A 17499-nucleotide genomic window follows, 5' to 3' on the forward strand; every position below is an offset into this window, starting at 1 on the left:
AGTAAGAGGAACACTTATTTATTGCTAGTGGGAATGCAGACTTGTATCGACAATATGAAAGTCAGTGTGAAAGTTCAGTGTGATCAGGAAGATGAGAATCATTCTGCTTCAAGATATATCCATACCACTCATGACTATATACCCAAAGACGTTTCCTCCTACCACAGAGACACTTGTTCAACCATGATCATTGTTGCTGTGTGCATAAAAGCCAGAAATTGGATGTCACTCAATTAATGAATGTTGTCTATTTTTTAATTGAGTATTACTTATTAATAAAGAAACAAATAAAATTTGCAGGTAAATGGGTGAAAATAGAAAAAGATAATCCTGATTGAGGCATCTCAGATCCAGAAAGAGAAATAAGATATTAATTGTGTGTAGATATTATTGGCAATTAAATAATAAACATCTGTAGAACCACAAAGGTTGGGTGCCAGCTCACGTCTGCTTTTATTTCTTAGGGTATCCAGGTACCACACTGCTGTGCACCAGGCTGAACTGGAGGAATGAAGCTCAGATGGTTAGACAGGATCTCAGTTGTGAAATAGTCTTCACTGGAAATGCATTTCAGTGAAACACTGTTCTTTACTGGGTGAGAATATGGTCTACGGTAGCGCGCAAGGATTTTTGAGTGAGTTTACATCATTGGCTGGGGCCAAGGTGGTGGGAATGCTTTGTTTGAATGAAGAGGAATTCCAGGTATTAGGTGTTCCTGTCCATATATAGAGGTTTAACCTGTAATCTGGCCATCATGCTAAGTGACTACCTCAAGGGTGGTAGAGATTGGAGTCCTAAGGCTTCTGTGTGCTGAGACATGCAGACCCAGAGCAAGAAGTAAGCAGTGCTATTCCTTCTGCTCTCAAGACAAGATTTTCCAGTTTGAGCATGAATCAAACCTACTCTTGGCCAGACTGATTCCCTTGGCCACAGTGCTTTCAGGCCCTAAAATTTAGGTAAAGGACTAAAGGCAAGGTAGAGTTCATTTGGAAAGGGAAATGCAATAGATACTTATGGATGGATAGAATAGGTGACTGGTTCGATAGGGACAAATTGGGAGGTAGAGGGATGGATGCATCTGAGTGGCAGAATACGGCGAGAGCTGAAATTGAGGATTAGAGTGAAAACCGAACATAGAAGAAGCTTCTGAAAATATATGCATATTATATAAACAGTATGCAAATGAAAGCCCCACATAATTGAGGAGACAGTGTCCCAACTGTACATCTCATGGCAAATAAATGAAGCCTTCAGTACTCATATAGGGTTATATCTAACTAAGTTGTTGGCTAAACAGGTCCCATAACAATACACAAACAAGCAGGGTGTTGCCAAAACCATAGTTTGCTCTCTAGAAACTGACATTCAGGCCTCATTTCTAAAGATGACAGCTACAGAATTCATTGAACCTTGATAAGGATGAGCTGGTACAGGAAGGTACTCAATAAGGTAGCAAAGGAAAACTGAAAATACCAACCCAGCCACAAACTCTTTGATCTCCAACAATGTCCTACTGAAAGGTATGTTAGTGTAATAATGGCACAAATATTGTGGGAATGACCAAGCAATATCTGATTCGCCTCCATGTCCCTCCAGGAGATGGAAAGTGTACCCAACACTGTTTGAGTGACCAATTTTGTGAGACTGGATAACCTGGAAAACAAGTGTAAAAGCAAAGACTACTTTAAAAAAAAAAAAAACTAAATAAAAAATCAACACAATGACTTTGATTAACATTCTATTATATTCACAAATCAGTGCCTTGCTCACCCATCGTTAGAGAAGCTAGTTTGATAACATATGGAAACAATTACATCATGTAGAGAGTGAGAACGCTCATTCATTGGAACGCTCATTGGAACGCTCATCCCTAGATGGGATTTTTCCACAAAATCGCTCCATTCTAGCTCAGGGAACCTCTATGAAAAAAGTTGAAAGTCTGTAAACAATTGGAGGGCATCAAGAAAACAATGCCCACTAACCATCTCATTTCATATATGAACTGAGTGCATATGTTTCATATATGCATAGTGCTTGCAGGTCTGCACCAGTTGGGAGTCCTAGAGCTGAATGGAAAAGTGGAGACATGCCTCCATCCAGACCATTTTCTAAATAATAACCACTAACAAATACAAATTAGTTTTCTCCAAGGAAGTCTGAATAGGAAACAAACTATTTAAGTGTAGTTTGCACAGGCAGCAGTAGACAGATAATAGGAAATCAAATCAATGGAATCTTTGGAGGTTCCTTGCCTTATAATCACATGTCAGGGTTCTTTGTTTCCTTTTTAAAATCTATCCTTCTAAAAAATTCTATGTATGCATATATTTATATAAATTGCATACATTTATATAAGATGAATATATGAATATATTTGTATTTAAATATCATATAGTATACATTATACTTTATATAATAGAATCTATATTCTCTATTGTATATTCTACATTATGTATTATATATTATACATTACATTATATATCATATATTATATATCATATGTTATATAATGCATTAGTTATTTATCATATGTATTATATATTAAATATTTATAATATAAATATAAATGTTTATACATATATTTCTTCCTTCTTCTTACATTACAGATTTATTGCTTATATATTGTAGTTTTCAGTCCAGTGTTTTTATGGGATTCTTGAGCGTGCTAATGTGTGGGTCTCTGTTTCTTGTACCTGCTCTTGGACACTTTTCTTTTTAATTGTTTGGTTTTTTTCTGAATCTTACATGATAGTTTTTGTTTTATCCTATTCGGTTATTATGCTGTATTTTATTGTATTTTATTTTTATTCCATGAAGGTCTGTTTTCTAATAAAAGACAGAAAGAGGATGGATCTGGATAGGGAGGAACTAAGAGGAATATATGGAGAGGAAACCAAAAACAGAATATGTTGTATAAAAATCCTTCTCTAATTTCAGTAAAAGAAAAGAAACAAACCTCCACCACCAACAACAACAAAACACCTATAAGATACTATTATAGTAATCTAGTTATTTTGTCAATCAGTTTAATAATTATCAGAAATAAATTATTCTTCAGATAAACATTTTTGTTTATAATACTATCTGTAAATTTACCAGGGAATATTTCTTGTTGTCCACTTTTTCAGTTCTTATTTTCACACTTCTGTGTCAATATTAATCTAAGTCTTTTTCTTTGTTTATTTTTGTCTCCTCCCATTTTCCTTTTCTCTCTTGGCTTTTGCGGCCCCCCCCTCAAAAAGCATACTCATATAAACAGATATATCCAATCAAGTAATTCAGATTAATATTCAAAATTACAATGTAGTCATATAAAAGTCAATGATGCCATTGTAATTCCTCAGCCTAAGTCTATATACTTTAATAGCTATTAGGATTTTATTAAAATAGAGACTTCTGGAAATACTGGGTATGCAAATAACAGTAATGATATAGTGAACAATGTGATTGGGTGAAACCTCTTGAGTTAAAGTAGGCAAGATATTGTGATCAATTTTTTACTAGTCACTTTGGAACAACGTCAGTTTCATCACTATTTTTGAGTCTTTCTGAATTTCTATTTCCGCAAAAGAAACAATACAAGATTCAGAAGTTATTATTGCACTAGATGGCATAGTGGATTGTTTGCCCAAAAGTGAAACGTGAAAAAATAGTGACCAGTGTATATTAAATAATATTGACATACCAAATGTACCTGATAGATTAAATTTAGTTAAAGAATTTGAACAAACAAGGTCACTTTAAGTAAACACTACCTTTTCAGTAAAGGGTAATTATGGTTTTTGTGTTCTTAAACTCTCCTGAGCTCCATATCCTCTTTGAGATTCTAACACCTAGTTACTTACATGCCAGCTGGTTTCCTTTACATTCCATATTAGGTAGCAAAGAAGAAAGATTAAGCAAGCAGCAACTGCAGAAGGGGAAGGGTTGATGCTTGGCTGCTTGTTGATGGCTGCATTTCTTTTTCTTTGTCTTTTTTTTAGGTTTGCTTTTATTTTTTTATTAGATATTTTCTGTATATACATTTCAAATTTCAAATGCTATGCTGAAAGTTCCCTATACCCTCCTCCCTCACTCCCCTACCCACCCAATCCCACTGCTTGGCCCTGGCATTTCCTTGTACTGGGGCATATAAAGTTTGCAATACCAAGGGACTTCTCTTCCCAGTGATGGCTGACTAGACCATCTTCTGCTACATATGCAGCTAGAGACAGGAGCTCTGTGGGTACTAGTTAGTTCATATTGTTGTTCCACCTATAGGGTTGCAGACCCTTTCAGCTCCTTGGGTGCTTTCTCTAGCTTCTCCAGTGGGGGCCCTGTGTTCCTTCTTATAGATGACTGTGAGCATCCACTTCTGTATTCGCCAGGTACTGGCACAGCTATACCATATGAGACAGCTATACCAGGGTCCCTTCAGCAAAATCTTGTTGGCATATGCAATAGTGTCTGGGTTTGGTGGCTGATCATGGGGGGGTTCCCTGGGTGGGGTAGTCTCTGGATAGTCCATCCTTTTGTCTTCAACCATCCTTCACCCTCAGGCTGAGCTCAGTTTATGTACAGACTGTTTAAAAGTCCTCTAGACAATTTACTCTTCCTACCCTACCAAAAGTACCTGCATGCCCTTCATCCCCTTCTGATTTTCTTTCTTTCTTTCTTCCTTCCTTTCCTCCCTTCCCTTCCCTTCCCTTTCCTTCCTTCCTTCCTTCCTTCCTTCCTTGCTTCCTTCCTTCCTTCCTTCCTTCCTTCCTTCCTTCCTTCCTTCCTTCCTTCCTTCTTTCTTTCTTTCTTTCTTTCTTTCTTTCTTTCTTTCTTTCTTTCTTTTTCTTTTTCTTTGGAGTTCTGCAACACAGTAACTATCTGCATAATATCATCTTCAAGAGCTGTACACTAGAGTTCTCAAGGGGCCATTTTCCAAGTTCCAATGAAGTGGCCCAGGTCTTACTCATTCTCAGTATACACAGGAGGACTTCCCCAATCTGCCATCTTTGTAGAACATTTCTGGCCTGGATTTCACTTTAGTTTTCAAACTGCACTGTAACCCACCCTTTATATTAAAATTTACCCAGTAAAAGTAGAAGATCTCATTTCTATTTCTCTCATTGAACCCTTTGAAATATCTGGATTTAATATTAATTTGGGGGTAAAAAGACTTAGAATGGTAAAATAAGGAATCTTTCTCTTTATGTACTTGTCATTGATTTTACTGTGTAATCTACAGGACACCCAATGAAACAGATCAATATTTATAATTATTTAATTAATTAATAAGTGATTAATATTATTGCATCCTTACAATGTGTGTTCCCTTTTTATGTATTATATTTACTATTAATACAATTTTGAGGATATGGACTTCATTCAATCCATTTAGTGGATGGAGGACTGAAATTAAAGTTAAATTATTTGTCATATGGTTAGTATAGAGCCTCTCAATTGCAAGCTGAACTATTTATTTACCGACTGCTGTGGAGGGATGATCCTCCCTCTCTTCCTCCTGTGGATCAAGCTGCTTCATCTTCTGGAAGATCTTGTTATCGTTTTTGATCATCCAATATGTGTTTTTTTAAGACTGTAGAGCATTCATTTCACCCAGACATTCTCTTAAACACACTGCTAGAGAATTGTGTGAGCACTGTGGGGGACAGAAAGAGTCATAGTGTGGAAAGGAAAACATAAAACAGGCACCAGGAGAACCCAAGCCTCACTGGAGCTTACTCTTTTATTTAAATAACAGGATTGGTGTCTATCTAATATTTCAGTGACTGAGAATGTGTGCTTGAACAGCAAAAGTATTAGTGTTCTAATCTCAACCATGTCTCTTTTCAGATATTTTTGTTCTTAATTTCTTAACATATGAAATTTACCCAATGATGTCCTGATATACAATTTACAGAATGGCTGTGGCCATTCTTGACACTCATCCAAGATATCAATACAGCCATAGCTTTCTCTTTAGACCACAAAGGAATGTATCTTTAGAGGACCAAAACTTAGTGTCTCATGAGATTGAGAAGAAATGGCATTTTAAGGGATTGGGAAGAATGAGGGTTAAAGAATGCACTGAATATGAAAGTTTAAGGAGGATTGCTGGGAATTAATGACTATAACCAGTGGGCAGAGGGAAATGGAAGAGATGGAGGACTAGGAGAAGATCTGGAAATGCCACAAGAAAACTTGTTACTTTCATCATTGTAAATAATAATAATAAATAATTTCTGAGTATAATCATTAATAAAAATAAAACAGGGATGATAATTCTTGATTTTTGAATATTGATAAAAGCTTTTATGGTAATAAACATTCTAAATAAACAAGTTATCAATGTGCTGCATGAGTACATGTTTAAAGTCAGAAACACAAAAATATGTGCGTGCACGCACACACACACACACATACACACACACACACACACACACACACACACACACACACAAACGCTCCATCTTGTAAATACAGATCTGGTAAATTATTTGCCAGTGGGTGTAGAATTAAATAATAATACAGTTTCTGCTGTGCAGAAAGCTGTGTCATCTTCTGTACTTTCTATCTTGGAACTCATTTCATCATCGAGAGAATGAATGTAACTATGAGAATTAGGAAAAGAGGACATGAAGCTAAATTTTTCCTAGTTATAATTCTGCCATTGAGTTTTAACTTTTGAAGGGGGGCAAAGGCATGAAAATATATTCAATAGTGAAAGGAAAAGTTCTATGTAAGGCAAAGCAGCTTCAGAATGGATGTTCTAACTTTATAGAAGACTTTGATCCACTCACATACACTATGGGTCTAGTTTATGTTAGTGAGTGGTATTTATTTTATTGGATGTAAAAATAATTAAAATTATAGAAAATCTAAGAGCCCGATTTTAAAGAAAAGGCTGCACTAATTTGTAATGACACTCTGCCTTTCTGGCAGAAATACCCACTGCCAACTTTGGGTGTGACCATCTTTACCATGCAGAACCAGCCGAGTTTTCAAGGAACCACAGCTATATAACCCCAAAGGAGAAACCAGAAGTACTGAGTCCAGTGTGGTCATCACAGAATGAGAAACAAGAAGATGAATGAGGTCCAAGTCACTTAGCTTTTGCTTGGTTTGTCATGCCATAATAGACTGCAGATAACTGGCTCAAAATCAAATAACATTTATATATATATATATTAACAATAAAGTTAATTTCTTAAAGATTAATACTTACAATTCAACATGTTTTATTATAAAAATATTAAAATAGCCATAAATCCACAATACAGCAAACCAATAACTGACATATTTTATCAATGATAATTATGATTTTCAAAACAAAATAGTTGATGAGGAGTTTAGGTCTGTTCTACACTTTGGTGAATTGTGCTAAAAGCCTACTTAACATAAAACATCCAGTTTAAATCTATATTTAGTCTGTGTGATATGTGTTAGTTGAAACATTTGAAAAACATGCAGGTTGATAAAGTCATGTTAAAGACAGGAACTTTTCCATGTGTTTTTATAATTATTTTATTTACTTACATTTATAATGTTATCCCCTTATGGTTTCCCCTCCAGAAAATCCCTATCCCATTCTCCTTCCCACTGTTTCTATGAAAGTGTGCCTTCATCCACCCACCCACCCACTCACCCATTCACCCACTCACCCATCCTGCCTCCCTGCCCTGGCATTCCCCTGCACTGGGGCATCCAGCCTTTCCAGGACCAAGGGCCTCTTCTCCCATTGGTGTCCAACAAGGCCATCTTTTGGTACATATGCTGCTGAAGCCATGGGTCCCTTCATGTGTACTCCTTGGTTGGTGGTTTGGTCCTGGGAGTGCTGGGAGTCTGGTTGGTTTAATATTGTTGTTCTTCCTATGGGTTGCAAACCCCTTCAACTCCTTCAGTCCTTTCTCTAATTACTCCATTGGGGACCCCGTGCTCAGTCCAATGGTTGGCTGCAAGCATCAGCCTCTGTATTTGTCAGGCTCTGGCAGAGCCTCTCAGGAGACACCTACATCAAGCTCCTGTCACACAAGCTCTTGGCATCTGTAATAGTGTCTGGGTTTTGTTTCTGTATATGGGATGAGTCCCAGGTGGGGCAGTCTCTGGGTATGTTTTTAAGTTATTACATCTTTCACTGATTATATAGTGACCTTCCATGATTAGTGGTTTATAAATGGTAATTTGCCTTGAAAATAGTAAACAGGAATGAGCAATTTCTTGGACGTTTTGTTAAATTGCTTCTGTCATGTTATTGGATTCTATGCAAATACAAACTTAGTCATCAAGCACTGCCCATGTGGACAACACAGCCATATGATATAATGGGCATCCTCAAGAATATGAAATATGGACTATCAAAATCATCCTTGCTGATACCATCACTAAATATCATCAGAAGAGGGTGTCCTTTCAAAATTAATGTCAATGTTGTAATAGAATTAAAAGCCTTTCAAGGTTCTGATATTTACGAAAATATTAACTCAGATAACTAGCAATTATGACACCATAGTTACTGTCCTTGGCTCTGTATCTCTGAAATTGCAATTTCTATAACTTTTCCATGAATATCACTCTCACTTTTATACTAAGAATTAGCAATGAAAAAGGGTTTACCTTAAGTTTGCAACTCAATTACACAAGCTCCCTTTGCCTATGACAACATTCTCCTTCAGTTTATAGCCAGAGTGCTTCATTCACACTTCACATTTAATCACAAAGAATATTAAGATTTCCACCAAGGACAAGATGTAAAGTAATCTTTACTTTATCGAGGACATTGCTAAGGCAACTGCATGATTTGTTTATTCACTTCAAATAAATAATGGTGAATAATACTGTGACTTGCTACTTTGTAACTACTAACTTGAATTGTGCTACAGCTTCAACAAATTTATCTTTGGCTCTTATGCTGTGAGAGAACTAGTCAATAGAGCTCAAACATAAATGGCACCATTTCATTTTGAAAATATTTTCACCTAACTGACATTTAAAGAATTATGAGAATCTCCATGGTTCAAGGACAAGAAATTTGAGAGCAAATCTCCAGTGGTGATCTAATGCAGCGAAAAAGTGCTTATCACGCTTTCAAGAGTTTAAAAACAGAAAGATGAAGTTTCAAGTATTCCTTCACACCCTCTGCAATGTCACAATAGTAAGTTATAATAGGTTTAGACTAAGGTTAAAATAACTACAGCTAGGCTAAAGGAAACATCATGTTCATCTGTCATGTTCATCAGTGACCTATAACTTCCTCTCATTTGTAAAATGGCATCCCTACTCTTACGTTGTGAGGACTCCTGAGTCACCATGTCAGGAGCAGAGACAGCAGAGATATTTGGCATAGGATAGACAAGAAGAGAAAAATTTACGGAAAGATGGAGACAGGGAAATGCATAGAAGGCACAAGTAACAGTCTGAAACAAATGGAGATTATGAGAAAAATAATCAAAATTATGGAGAGAAGGAAAGAAAAATCAAGGGAGATCATAGAGGGTATTATAAGTCAGAGAAGCAAATGAGACAGACAGATGCAGAAAAACAGAAGAAGAAAGTGGTTTGGGGGAGCACAAAGCCAGAGAGGGCCAGAGGAGGCAAAAGAAGCAACATCAGACTGGAAATGAGAACAAGAGATCATCTTTGTTTTGACATGGTTTTCATGTCACCACACATACCATGACTATTGTCGTTCTTTTTGGTGGATTTTGGATACATGTGTATATGTTTGCTCTTCTTTGCTACCAAGACCTAAAAGCACTGATTGTTATTGAAGGGAGCAAGAGATGCCCTGCAAAGAAGGGAAGAAAATAGGCTTGTTGAACTGCAGCTGGAAATATGACTTGGCATGTTGTAATGGAAGCTGGCCCTGGTTTTTATGCCTGCCTCCAAAAATGTAAATATCATTGGCTTAACTTTTATTTTGCTCCTTAACACTCAAACTGGTCTCATGGAAATTTTACCACAATTCTCTCTAAGAGAATATAATTTCTTATAAGTGATATGTGTAAGGTATTAACATTTCACAATATGAACTAGGAATGGTTCTCCTTGCCATGTTTTGATATGTCTGGACTGTTTTTAAATTTATTTTATTTTATGCCAATGAGGGTTTGCCTGCATGTGTTTGTATGTACTACATGTATGCCTTTTGTCTGTGAATTTAAGAAAATGTTTGCAATCCTTGGAAATGGAATATCAGGTGGGCTCAAACCTTGTAAGTGCTGGGTTTCAAATCCAGGTCCCTTTCTTTTTAAATTGGAGAGTTTCTTTATTTACATTTCAAACATTTCCCCTTTACATGTCTCTTCTTTGGAAATCCCCTATCTCATCCCCCCTGCCCCTGCCTCTATGAGAGTGCTCCCCCACCCATGCACCCACTCCTGTATCCCCATGCTGGCATTCCCATTTAGTGGGGCATTGAACACCCTCAGGCACAAGGGCCTCTTCTCTCACTGATGTCCAACAAGGCCATCCTCTGCCACATATGAGGTCAGCCCATGCATCCCTCCATGTGTATTCTTTGTTGGTGGTCCAGTCGCTGGGAGCTCTGGAAGGTCTGGCTTGTTGACACTGTTGCTCCGTCCATGGGGCTGCAAACTCCCTGAGTTCCTTCAGTCCCTTCTCCAACTGTAATAACATTAATACTCTTGATGGCAGAGCTTTCTCTACAGCACCAGAGTCTATATTTTTAAATGAAGATATAGTAAAGCTCTATTTTGCATTTAAATACAAAAATCACAAACTCATCTCTCAATATTTACACATTTATTATTAAATACAAGAGAATATTTCATATTATATCCACTATTAGTAAATAATTTGAAAAGCATCAACAATGAACCTACCAAGTCATACAAACTCCAGTGTGCCATTACCTCTGTTCCTGTAGAATAAAGTGAATGTGGTGATTGACAAACATCCAACAATTTTATGTGAATATATCATGTAGAAATAGGAATTATAGACTGTTATGGAAACAAGAGCCACCCTAGCTCTGAGTACTTGGGGGAATAGCACAAGCTCCAGGAGGCTTTGTGCAGCTCAGGAAGAACCAGGAGACCCTGAGCTGTCAGCATGGGAATTTAAGCAATGACTGCTGCAAGGCAGAGCAGGAAGAAATGATGACCAGGTGATTTCTAATTTGGGTAACTTTCCAAAATTTAAAATCAAACCATGTTATCTAATAAAACAATAGATCTTTTGTTGTAGTTACAGTGCTGCTGTTCTGATATGTAAAAATAGCCTCTGTTTTCTCCCTAAGTAACTTTGATAATGCCTGTATACCAGGCTGTAAACTCAGTCCTGTGACATATTATTTATTGCATAAATAACTTCCCATATTTTTGTGTTCTCTTCTCTTCCTCTGTCTGTGTGCCTCTCCAATCTTCTCTCTCTGTGTATGTATATAGGAGAGATTCTGACATCCTAACAAGAAACATTTTTTAACTAATGTATTTGAGAACAGAAATGTGGCTACTTTTTCCCAGGTATTCTCTTATAAGGGCAGTTTATGACCTGCCTTATTTGCTGGCTTGCAAGTCTAAAGCTGACTCTGGGGTTACATGATTTCAAGGAAAAGAGCCATGGAATAGAGCAACAGAAAGTGAAAGAACAGGGAACTGTTCCTAAAATAGCTAGTTGTACCCTATAATCCAGGTGTTTGGATGGAGAATTCAGGAGCTTGTTGGTTGAGGAGCACAGAGAGCGCCCATAACTTAGTCTCAATATAGTAAGCATAGTTTCACTATGTATGGGGAATGGTCCCTGAACTATTTACATAAGACCACTTCATTTTAGGTCAATGAGCCTGAGGGAAATTTTCACTTGCAAAGACAAAAAAAGAACAAAGGAAAATGATGGGAGTTAGATGCCTGCCCCTAGGACAATCCAAAGCCAAACTGCAAAGTGCAAGCTTACACATATGAAATTTGGCAGAGGTAGGAAACTTTGCTTTGGAGGAGAACCAGGACAAAAATCTAGTGCTTGCAATAAGCATTAAAAGTTGATTTTATGGATACATTCATCCTTTCAGTTCAGTATCCCCTAGATTCTCCTAAACTTTATGATTCTTGTTTGCCTGTCATCTGTCCCTTTCAGGTGAGGCATTGCAGGTCCAGGTGGCAGTAATAAAGACCACACAAAAGGCTTTCTCAATACCCAGTCTGGAGTATACAAATTTTGAGTTCATATAAAAACAGTTGTTTCAGTTTTCAGGATTAGAAATATTTCTTTTTTATGTTTGGATTTTTTTAAACATCAGATTTCATGAAGAAACTCAGATCATCATAAAATAGATAAATATAGGAATATAAATGTAACTGAAGTATTTTAATAGTTAGTAGAACATGCATTCTATGAGCATTATTTCTAGGACTACTACTCTACCCAAACGAACAATGCTAAGCAGTTATGTGCTATACATAATGTACATGTTTGGTAATTTTTATACCTTAATGACCAAGATATTATTATCGAGTACATTTAGTTAATACAAAACTAAAAGGACTTACTAAGGTTTCTCAAAATCACATAACTTATAAATGTTAGGTCATATGATCCTATTTCTATTTGTCCAATTCCAAAATCTAAATCTAAATATATACTATCCATTTAGTAATTAGTTCTGATGCCATGCAACCAGAATAGCTGAATTAGTCTAGTTCATGTAGCATCGCAAACACTCTGTGCTCAAGTTACACCTAGGATAAGAGAGGATGATTTAGCTGATTTAGCTCTGGAGATTTTAAGGCACAGCCCAAGCATCAGGCTTATTATGATGATATCTCTTGGATGATTAAATAGCAAAGATGAGAACACATAGAGCAGCTTGAGATCACATCTTGATCCAGGTAGGTGGGAACAGCTGTGAACTAACAAAAATTCCACTAGAGTTACATTGGTTCCTACCTAAGTTAACTCGCCAAACTTCTTTTCATAGACCCTGTCTTTTCTGGTCCCATCAACTCAAAGCCAACTCTCTCTGAGTATCAAGATTTCAAATTATGAACCCTTGAGGAGTAAGTGCTCCCAAATCACAGTAAAAAATGAAGTTTAACAAGAAGGAAAGCTAAAGTGTTAATGCATCAATCCAATTTAGAAGGGGGAACAAAATAATTACTGGAAACGGAGGGAGGGAGGAACCTGGGTAGGAGAGGGGAAAGGGAGGGAAAATAAGGGGGGCAGAATCAGGGATGGATGGAGATAGGAGAGAAGCCCAGAGGGTCAAGAGAATGAATAGAAATATGTAGCAGTGTGGGGTGGAGAACAATAGAAATTCCCCTATTAGAAAGTCCCCGATGCTAGAGATGCAAAAGATTCCCAGGACCCAATGGGGATGACATTAGCAGAAATGTCCAACCGTGGGAAAATAGAACCTGAAGAAACTACCTCCAGTAGATGAACATGGCTCTCAGTTGAGCATGGGGCCATCCAACCACCTCAAAATTTTTAACCCAGAATTGTTCCTGTCAAAAGGAAATGCAGGGACAAATGATAGAGTAGAGTCTTCAGGAAAGGCCATCCAGAGATCACTCTACCTTGGGATCCTTCCCATGTGCAGACACCAAACCTCAACAATATTGCTTGATACCAAGATGTGCTTGCAGACAGGAACCTGGTATGGCTGTCGTCTGAGAGTATATGACTAAGACAGATGCAGATATTCATAGTCAAACATTGGCGTGAGATCAAGAACCCCAATGAAGAATTAGGGGAAGACTGATGGAGATGAAAAGGATTGCAATTCTATAGGAAGAACAACTGTATCAACTAAACTGATCCCTCAGAGCTCCCAGGGATTAAACCACCAACCAAAGAGTATACATCAGCCAGCCCTTGGCTCCTACTACATATGTAACAAAGGATTGCCTTATCTGGCATCAGTAGTAGGGGTACTTCATGAAGTGCTAGGTAAAAAACTGAAATCCTTTAAAACAGCATTGGTATAGTCCTCCTGAGTGAAGAATACTTACAACCTTGTTTAAAACAGCACAATAGATGGCTTTCTACAGTCTAGCATCTGACCTCCTTTCAGTAGAATGAAGGCCTTAACATAGTGTTTGTGCTCTAATCTTTGGGGAAAATAAAGTGCTGAGAGGGGATACATGGAAAGGACAAGAGGGGAGACGGATGGTGAGAGGAGTGGACATGAAGAGAATAAGAGAAAGCATATTTGGTCATAATAGTGAAGGAGGAGAAGATAGCTGAAGAGGGTGCTAAGTGGTCATAGCATTCAGTGGTGGATGTAAAATTATAATCAAACTTCAGGGGAGGCATCACAGTCTCGTGGCAGCCAATGGTTAGCCCAGCCTTAGGGGTGGACCTTGGTGGAGTTGGTGGATCTCACTACTTACAGTCCAATATTGGAGAAATTGCCCATCATACTGGCTATCCCTTCCTCACATTGCCCATCCTCCCTCACACTGCCCATTCTTCCTAACACTGCCAAACCTTCTTCACACTGCCCATCCTTCTTCACACTGCTAAACCTTCTTCACACTGCCCACTCCTTTACCTTCTCATACACTCAACTCATCAATCCTTGACTTCTCACCATGTCATCCAGGTTTCTTTAACTTATACAACTATGAAAATCATTAAATGATAGTGCAGTGGAGATCAAAGAGAACACCACCAACAAAGTTGTATCACTATGAAAAATTGAGAAATAAATTTCTTTTGAGTATACTGTGGTGTTTCTTGTCTTTTCTGAATAGAGTAGATAAAGGAGCTGAAAAGACATGAACTGACTTGAAAACAAAGATGTGGTAAGGTATGAGCACATTAGAAAGGCACAATATTGTGATGAAATGGGAACAGGAGGGACTAATGGCAGAGTGTAAAATAAATAAGCAAAATGAGAAAAATAGAGATAAAACAGACATATGCCTGAACAGAAGGCAAGAATGGCAGAAAAGTCAAGGAATTAAACATCCCAAAGTTTCACATTCATGTTCTCCCCTCACTCTTGCTTTATCTCTCTTGCCCTTAACTACACCCTTACCCCTACAGCGATTTCCAGATTCAAGGTTAGTCTCCTCTAGCCATCTATTTCTAATTGTGAATAGCAACAAAATTACTGTGATTCCATTCCAGGAGCTCTTGCCTTACAGCAATTTTTAAGACATGGACAAAGAATAAATGCCAGCTGGACATAGTGAGACATAAAGGAGGTTTTGTATGTTAAGAGCTCAGACTTCAATATACACAAGCTGTAAAAGCTGCAGTTATCTGAGGGCATTAACTGTGTGGGTAAATATAGTGTACCACTCAACGATTGCAAAGAAATATTCCTCCAAGAATAGTGTTCCAGCTAAGTCCTGTTTGTAACAATTGCATTTTAAAACTTTAATGATGATATTATGATTTTATGCATGAATATATTAGTTTTTTTTGTAGATCTCAGACTCCAAAGTAATAGGCATTTTCTCACAGTACATACATATGATTTTTATTTAGTGAACCAATTTGCTATGTACCAACTTGGTTCAAAGAAAATATACTTTTAGTTACAAATGAGAAAAACTTAGGACTCTCTTAAATGCTGTAAATACTGGCTAAGATAGACTATGGTAACTTTATCAGTTAGATGCCTATATCACATTGACTGTACATGCAGATGGGTGCATATGTATATATGTGTTTGAAAAGGGTGTGTAATAAGGAGTAATGCTGGGGTGATTAGAAAGGGGAGAAAGGGACAGACAGAAACATCACAAATCCTTTGTTGTTATAGTTTAAGAGTGGTATAGATTTTAAAAATACATAATTATCTCTTAAAATAGTTTTATTGTATTCCATTTTGTACTATTTGCATATGTTTCATTTATAAATCGGGAAAAGAGTTACCAAAAATGTTTATGTGGCTATGCCTTCTAAATAGGTTCCAAGATCATCACTTCTGTATTCGGTATTCTGAAGATATTTTCATGTAAACTAATGGTTGTGGAATTATCAAGACCAACCCTAATTTTAGCAAAAGTTGAATAATTGGAATGAATTGATGCACTCATTACCACCTTAAAAACACCTTCATTTAGTATTCTTTAAGTGTCAATCATTACCAGTCTTCAGGCTCATTGAGACAGATGAAGCACCATTCTGTCTTTAAGGAATAGCAAACAGAAAGATCAGAAAATATGACAAAAAGATCTTTGGCTTGGAGGCATTCAGACACTGCTAGTAGTACAACTGTAAAGTTATACTCTTAGTCCTCAGATAATCTGACAATTATTATTTTTCTAGAAGGCCATGAAAGCTAACAAACATACTGTCCGCAGCCTGAGTGCTGTCTGTGGCAAGAATGAATTAAAGCATCTCCAGGTGTCCCTGTGTGTCTTCCCTTCATCTCATTCCCTTCCTGGCACACAGCCCTATGTTCCCTGCTCTCAGCAGAATACAGGGCTGAGGACAAGCTCAACCACAGCTATGATTAGCAATTTATATGTTTGTGATATATTTGGTTGAGAAATTTATAGCCAGCAAATGCCTGTAACAAAATCCATAAAAGATACCCTGATTATATTTTGCATGTTTATTAAAAAGGAATAAGTGGATCAAAGAAACCATCTGTATTGTTTCCTTTGGGCTCAAGAAAAGATAATATACATGCTTAAACCACAATTTATAATCCTAGAATCTCCTCCAAACCCAAGGGGCTATTTATCATCTCAGTGCTAAATGTAGGCAAGAGAAAGAAAACTGGCTTTCTGTAATGAAATGTCTGGAAGTTGGAGCTATAAACAACAGCATGGGAAACTCTCTGCTGAATTTATCCACACCCCAGCCATCAGCCTGGTTGGAGAATCGATGGCAGCGTGAAAATCATCCCTCAAACCTCAAGAGATACCTTGTTCTCTGTGCATTGCTTTCCTATACTGTGCTTATTCCAGATCAATCTCTCTCCCCAGGGAGTGCTAATAGGCTAACAGCTATAGAAGTCTCTTTTGTTCTGTAAATCAGGAGGATCAAAGCTGGCTCTGTACAAGACTTAACACTACCTCTGACTTTCTCTAAGGGGCCTGCTTTCCCTACCATAACATTTGATGCCACTTTTGGGTCTATTTTCCAAACTCATTAGGATATGTGACATGATTTAAGGTGGGGGGAATAGAGTTCATTAAGGAAAAGACTCCATGCTAAATCAATTTAGTTCAAGAGATAAATGGATGCACAACTTATTAAACACAGGCTGAAAATATTGTGGAAACTGTCTAAAAGTGTTTTTGTTTTAACGTCAGTTTCCTGACATGATAAGCTAAATTTACTAGACAATAGGCCCCTTACCCTAAACTTTGCCTGTATCAAATAGTCTTGCCTCTAAATAATCAAGTCAGCACTGCTGTTGATTGGGGTCTCTAAAGTGGAAAATGAGCTCTGAGAACTAAGGTTTTAAGAAATTTTTGATTAGGAATTTCATAAATTCATTCAAGATACAATTTGATAAACGCATGAAACTCAAGAAGAATGAAGACCAAAGTGTGGACACTGTGCACCTTCTTAGAATTGGGAACAAAACACCCAGGGAAGGAG

At 37.3% G+C, this 17499-nt stretch overlaps 1 protein-coding gene across 13 annotated transcripts in view; it reads right to left on the reverse strand.

Moving 5' to 3' along the window:
- Nucleotides 1–17499, reverse strand: part of Lingo2 (leucine rich repeat and Ig domain containing 2) — a 1160577-nt gene that overhangs the window by 941690 nt on the left and 201388 nt on the right. For 6 of the 13 annotated variants that reach the window (XM_029476370.1, XM_029476368.1, XM_029476374.1 and 3 more), the window contains exons 2-3: nucleotides 5458–5632; nucleotides 1478–1653 (exon numbers count right to left, since the gene is read on the reverse strand). The exons of 5 other annotated variants lie outside the window; for them this stretch is intronic. The gene's annotated coding sequence lies outside the window, so the exon portion shown is untranslated. Of the gene's footprint in view, nucleotides 1–1477; nucleotides 1654–5457; nucleotides 5633–10814; nucleotides 10853–17499 lie in introns of all 13 variants that reach the window. 2 more of the 13 variants (XM_029476376.1, XM_029476369.1) reach the window with 1 other exon arrangement.

The sequence above is a fragment of the Mus caroli genome, chromosome 4, assembly GCF_900094665.2.
Source record: "Mus caroli chromosome 4, CAROLI_EIJ_v1.1, whole genome shotgun sequence".
Classification (NCBI taxonomy): Eukaryota; Metazoa; Chordata; class Mammalia; order Rodentia; family Muridae; genus Mus; species Mus caroli.